A 7414-nucleotide genomic window follows, 5' to 3' on the forward strand; every position below is an offset into this window, starting at 1 on the left:
ATTTTATTAAATACCCAAGTTATGATGCTCCTGCTACCATATAACATATATGATCATCCGATTTTCACTCACACAACACCACAGTCACACCAAGCATTGAGCAATAATAAGGCAAAGGCATAATGTCAGCTCTGAGCTCAGTGAGGGAAAAAAGGCCTTTATGACTTTCAGCCAGGCCAGCTCAGCAAACTCTCAAGAGTTCAGGGCTGCACAGCACAGAGCACACTTGGCCTAGCTAGGTTCTAACCTGGTGTCCCACATGGCTGAGCTCCATGTCCGCTCCACTCCTGTCCTCCTCCTACACTCGGCTCCTCCTGGCCTGGCCCCTGGGACCGGTATATGTCTATAAATACATATATACACACACATATAAATACATAAATACATATGTACTCACATGTAGACATATACATATACATACATATCCATCTTTAGACATGTATATTTATGTATCTCAACACCTGAGATCTCATATCTATGAGCCCTTATATTTTGTAATGTTTTTGAATAATTTTTTTTATCAGATAGTGTTATTATGAGTGTAAGGGGTTGATTTATCATGTGTCTGGCAGACATGATGCGCTGTAGCGATCATATACGCCAGACATCGATAAATGGCGACAGCATACGCTGTCAGCATTTATCATTGCACAAGCATTCCTTGTGAAATGCTTGTGCAATGCTGCCCCCTGCAGATTTGCGGCCAATTCATATGCAATCAGGTGGATTGCTGTCCGCTGCCTCAGAGGTGGCGGACGAGTTAAGGAGCAGCAGTCTTAAGACCGCTACTTCTTAACTTATGTTTCCGGTGAGCCATGATAAATCGGCCCCTGTGTGTACTTTGTAAAGTATTTTTGATGTGTTTCATTACACTTTTTTGTTTTGCAAAACAGTTAACCAGAGCTCTAAGGATCACTATCCCAACAAGCGTTAACTTCAATTGCGCTCAAGCGATCGTGTTTACTTTCAACTTGTAATATGAGCAAAAAACCCGACACGCGCAAGCACACGTGACAGATAGCTGGACAGATATTTCAGCATGCTAAGGTAGTGCATGCTAAGGACAGATAGCTCAGCATGCTAAGGACAGATAGCTCAGCATGCTAAGGACAGATAGCTCAGCATGCTAAGGCAGTGCATGCCAAAGACAGATAGCTCAGCATGCTAAGGTAGTGCATACCAAGGACAGATAGCTCAGCATGCTAAGGCAGTGCATGCCAAGGACAGAGCGCTCAGCATGCTAAGGTAGTGCATGCCAAGGACAGATAGCTCAGCATGCTAAAGCAGTGCATGCCAAGGACAGATAGCTCAGCTTGCTAAGGCAGTGCATGCCAAGGACAGATAGCTCAGCTTGCTAAGGTAGTGCATGCCAAGGACAGATAGCTCAGCATGCTAAGGTAGTGCATGCCAAGGACAGATAGCTCAGCATGCTAAAGCAGTGCATGCCAAAGACAGATAGCTCAGCATGCTAAGGCAGTGCATGCCAAAGACAGATAGCTCAGCATGCTAAGGCAGTGCATGCCAAAGACAGATAGCTCAGCATGCTAAGGCAGTGCATGCCAAGGACAGATAGCTCAGCATGCTAAAGCAGTGCATGCCAAAGAAAGATAGCTCAGCATGCTAAAGCAGTGCATGCCAAGGACTGATAGCTCAGCATGCTAAGGCAGTGCATGCCAAAGACAGATAGCTCAGCATGCTAAGGCAGTGCATGCCAAGGACAGATAGCTCAGCATGCTAAGGCAGTGCATGCCAAGGAAAGATAGCTCAGCAAGCTAAGGTAGTGCATGCCAAAGACAGATAGCTCAGCATGCTAAGATAGTGCATGCCAAGGACAGATAGCTCAGCATGCTAAAGCAGTGCATGCCAAAGACAGATAGCTCAGCATGCTAAAGCAGTGCATGCCAAGGACAGATAGCTCAGCATGCTAAGGCAGTGCATGCCAAAGAGAGATAGCTCAGCATGCTAAGGAAGTGCATGCCAAGTACAGATAGCTCAGCATGCTAAGGCAGTGCATGCCAAGGACAGATAGCTCAGCATGCTAAGGCAGTGCATGCCAAGGACAGGTAGCTCAACATGCTAAGGCAGTGCATGCCAAAGACAGATAGCTCAGCATGCTAAGATAGTGCATGCCAAGGACAGATAGCTCAGCATGCTAAAGCAGTGCATGCCAAAGACAGATAGCTCAGCATGCTAAGGCAGTGCATGCCAAAGACAGATAGCTCAGCATGCTAAGGCAGTGCATGCCAAGGACAGATAGCTCAGCATGCTAAGGCAGTGCATGCCAAGGACAGATAGCTCAGAATGCTAAGGCAGTGCATGCCAAAAACAGATAGCTCAGCATGCTAAGGCAGTGCATGCCAAGGACAGGTAGCTCAGCATGCTAAGGCAGTGCATGCCAAGGACAGATAGCTCAGCATTCTAAGGCAGTGCATGCCAAAGACAGATAGCTCAGCATGCTAAAGCAGTGCATGCCAAGGACAGATAGCTCAGCATGCTAAAGCAGTGCATGCCAAAGACAGATAGCTCAGCATGCTAAAGCAGTGCATGCCAAGGACAGATAGCTCAGCATGCTAAGGCAGTGCATGCCAAAGACAGATAGCTCAGCATGCTAAGGCAGTGCATGCCAAGTACAGATAGCTCAGCATGCTAAGGCAGTGCATGCCAAGGACAAATAGCTCAGCATGCTAAGGCAGTGCATGCCAAGGACAGATAGCTCAACATGCTAAGGCAGTGCATGCCAAAGACAGATAGCTCAGCATGCTAAGATAGTGCATGCCAAGGACAGATAGCTCAGCATGCTAAAGCAGTGCATGCCAAAGACAGATAGCTCAGCATGCTAAGGCAGTGCATGCCAAAGACAGATAGCTCAGCATGCTAAGGCAGTGCATGCCAAGGACAGATAGCTCAGCATGCTAAGGCAGTGCATGCCAAGGACAGATAGCTCAGCATGCTAAGGCAGTGCATGCCAAGGACAGATAGCTCAGCATGCTAAGGCAGTGCATGCCAAAGACAGATAGCTCAGCATGCTAAGGCAGTGCATGCCAAGGACAGATAGCTCAGCATGCTAAGGCAGTGCATGCCAAGGACAGATAGCTCAGCATTCTAAGGCAGTGCATGCCAAAGACAGATAGCTCAGCATGCTAAAGCAGTGCATGCCAAAGACAGATAGCTCAGCATGCTAAAGCAGTGCATGCCAATGACAGATAGCTCAGCATGCTAAAGCAGTGCATGCCAAAGACAGATAGCTCAGCATGCTAAGGCAGTGCATGCCAAAGACAGATAGCTCAGCATGCTAAGGCAGTGCATGCCAAGGACAGATAGCTCAGCATGCTAAGGCAGTGCATGCCAAGGACAGATAGCTCAGCATGCTAAGGCAGTGCATGCCAAGGACAGATAGCTCAGCATGCTAAGGCAGTGCATGCCAAGGACAGATAGCTCAGCATGCTAAGGCAGTGCATGCCAAGGACAGATAGCTCAGCATGCTAAGGCAGTGCATGCCAAGGACAGATAGCTCAGCATGCTAAGGCAGTGCATGCCAAGGACAGATAGCTCAGCATGCTAAGGCAGTGCATGCCAAGGACAGATAGCTCAGCATGCTAAGGCAGTGCATGCCAAGGACAGATAGCTCAGCATGCTAAGGCAGTGCATGCCAAGGACAGCTAGCTCAGCATGCTAAGGCAGTGCATGCCAAGGACAGATAGCTCAGCATGCTAAGGCAGTGCATGCCAAGGACAGCTAGCTCAGCATGCTAAGGCAGTGCATGCCAAGGACAGATAGCTCAGCATGCTAAGGCAGTGCATGCCAAGGACAGATAGCTCAGCATGCTAAGGCAGTGCATGCCAAGGACAGATAGCTCAGCATGCTAAGGCAGTGCATGCCAAGGACAGATAGCTCAGCATACTAAGGCAGTGCATGCCAAGGACAGATAGCTCAGCATGCTAAGGCAGTGCATGCCAAGGACAGATAGCTCAGCATGCTAAGGCAGTGCATGCCAAGGACAGATAGCTCAGCATGCTAAGGCAGTGCATGCCAAGGACAGATAGCTCAGCATGCTAAGGCAGTGCATGCCAAGGACAGATAGCTCAGCATGCTAAGGCAGTGCATGCCAAGGACAGATAGCTCAGCATGCTAAGGCAGTGCATGCCAAGGACAGATAGCTCAGCATGCTAAGGCAGTGCATGCCAAGGACAGATAGCTCAGCATGCTAAGGCAGTGCATGCCAAGGACAGATAGCTCAGCATGCTAAGGCAGTGCATGCCAAGGACAGATAGCTCAGCATGCTAAGGCAGTGCATGCCAAGGACAGATAGCTCAGCATGCTAAGGCAGTGCATGCCAAGGACAGATAGCTCAGCATGCTAAGGCAGTGCATGCCAAAGACAGATAGCTCAGAATGCTAAGGCAGTGCATGCCAAGGACAGATAGCTCAGCATGCTAAGGCAGTGCATGCCAAGGACAGATAGCTCAGCATGCTAAGGCAGTGCATGCCAAGGACAGATAGCTCAGCATACTAAGGCAGTGCATGCTAAGGCACTGTGGCTGAGCTCTGTAGCAATGATAAAATGAGCAGCACCTTGAGACCCTTACGGGTGATTAGCTGTGCTTTACAAGTACCCAATACATACATAAATAAACCCCTTTTAGCTCATGCATAACTAGCCCTATGCGTTCATTGAATTACTGAGATCACTGGAGAAAACTCTATGTAGCCTAAGTATAAAATAACTGCTTATCATTTTGGGAAATAATAACGCTCAAGTGCACAAATGATATGGACTTGCAGGGTTTGGCAGCCTTGAACCACCCATCCCCCTTAACGCTTTGGTCACGCAAGTGATTTTACCTTTTTTTGGAAATAAAATGGTACAGACATGGACCCTTTAACAGTTGTAAACATATTTGTACCTTATTTACCCCTAAATGGTGCATATTAGTTCTTTATTCTGTAATTATGACACATTGAGGGTACAACCACAGCAGTTGTACCCCAACGCAGTGATTACAAGTCAAGGGAGCCTAAAGAGAAAAAACATATCTCATGCACTGCAGTCAGCGTGCGACTTGTTATCTATCCGTTCACATACGGACCCCAACCGTACTTTATTTTATGAAAGTGTATGCTTCTTTCCAACAAATTATACCAAGAGAATGAAGAAAAATTGATAATAGGAGTAAATTAGAAAGTTGTTTAAAATCCCATGATCTTTTTGAATTCATCTTTTTCCTGGGAATTAAACCTCCTGCCACTGTTTCCTGGTTAGTTTGTGAGAGCTCTAACACCAACCTGTGCTGTCGCCTGCGCAGTTAAACATGGTGTTATTACATTTCTACGGGGTCATTTTTGCATCAATGAGACAATGTTTTTCACTGCTCAGCTGCACACATCTAATCCCAATTAAATAAAGCATAACAAATATCGAGGAGGGAGCAAATTTCGACAGAACAGCGGTATGATCAGCTAGCTGTGCAAGGGGCGCAGTGTACAGTGCAGTGTCTGCTCCCTGGCTTGTATTAAAAAAGGTCTAATCTACCTTCCATCCTCTGACCACTTCTCCTGCAGTGTCTCATGCTGCTTCTGACACTGTAGAGCAGGTGTGGGGATGGTGGTAATGAGCAGATGCTAGTCCAGAGCACACTAACTTCTCAGAGAGTTCTCCTGCTCTTGCTGGTACATGGCCTGCATCATTAGGGGCCGAATTATCAAGCTCCAAACGAAGCTTGATGTCCCGTGTTTCGGGTGAGCCTTCAGGCTCACCAGAAACACAAGTTATGAAGCAGCTGTCTAAAGGCCGCTGCTCCATAACCTGTCCGCCTGCTCCGAGGGGGCAGACAGACATTGACAGAAATCAACCCAATCAAATACGATCGGGTTGATTGACACCCCCTGCTAGCGGTGAATCTGCAGGGGGCGGCATTGCACCAGCAGTTCACAAGAACTGCTGGTGCAATGATAAATGCAGAGAGCATATGCTGTCGGCATTTATCGATGTGCAGCGGACATGATCCGCAATATTGTAACATGTCAGCTCACATCATGATAAATTAGGCTGACCATATTGCCGCTTTAAAAAGGGACACATATGAAAAATACATATGTCAGGGCTGTTTTCAGGGCTATTTAAAGAAATGTCTTGTATAAGAACCCTGACGTACCCTATGTATTTTTCATATGTGTCCCTTCTTAAAGCGGCAATATGGTCAGCCTATGATAAATAGGCCCCTATGTCTACACTGACTGATGCCAGTTCCTGCGCACACTAAACTAGTACTCACAAACTTTATATCTAATATAACTAAAGCATTTTATATTAGCAAGCAGCAATCATGTAACTTACATGATTGATGCTGCATGCTAAAATAAAATGTTTCATTTATATTCAATTGTAGATGTTTCATGCTTGATGCCACTGGCACCTTTTCAGCACGGGTCATATGGCTGTCTCACTCGGACAGTGGGATAGACCTCAGAAATAGGGACTGTCCCACACAAATTGGGACCGTTGGAAGGTATAGGGGAATAGAAAAATAAACTGACTCATGGTGGTTAACTTTGTGATCAAAAAAATAATTAAATGTGTGCAAAGTGATCATCGTTACCTAACAATGCAAACCTCACAAACTTGTCACAGGCACTTTATCCTTTTTGTACATAATCTTATTTACATTGCAAGGCGCCTGGGAATATTATACATAAGGTTTATAATTATGTTTAATCTGATAATACATCATGTGCACTGGCAACAATTCTCCATAACATTACTTTGATCTCACAACAACAAACAGGATTTTTTGAGTGCTTAAAGGGATAAGAAAGTCTAGATTAGACCTGCATGATTCAGATAGAGCATGTAAATTTTAGAGGGCAAATAAAGTCAAAAAGAAAGTTTCATGATTCAGATAAAGGGGCAGATTTATCAAGCAGCGGATGCTTCAATCTACCCCTGAAGTCAACATAAGTTAAGATGCAGAGGTCGTGTGAATTATTCAATAGTACTGCATTTAGTGGTCCTTTAAGCAGTGATACTGGGAGATTTCCTGGTGGGTCGCAGGACCTCAGCAGCTGGGGAACAAGTGGAATCGATGTGCACACCTTGGAAGGCCAATTTGTTGATATGCCATGAGAATGCAGGTGGGATCAGCTGGCCTGGAGACGAGTGGACAACAGGCTTTACAACTTTGAAGGGCCAATCTCTAGAGATTTTTTTTTTTACAGTCTTTGTGGGTGGGGAAGCTGCTCTGCACTGGACATAGGCACAGAGATATTCAATCAAAGTAGTACATCCAATGATGTGACTCCTCCTGCTCAGAGCAGGCTGCATAGGGGAGTGAACAATGGAAGCAGGCACTGCAGGTTAGTTAAAACATAGAAACATACCTTTATTGAAAATGGTTAAAACAAGCTGTGTTCCCAGACAG

Source organism: Bombina bombina, chromosome 1 (genome assembly GCF_027579735.1).
Source record: "Bombina bombina isolate aBomBom1 chromosome 1, aBomBom1.pri, whole genome shotgun sequence".
Taxonomy (NCBI): Eukaryota; Metazoa; Chordata; class Amphibia; order Anura; family Bombinatoridae; genus Bombina; species Bombina bombina.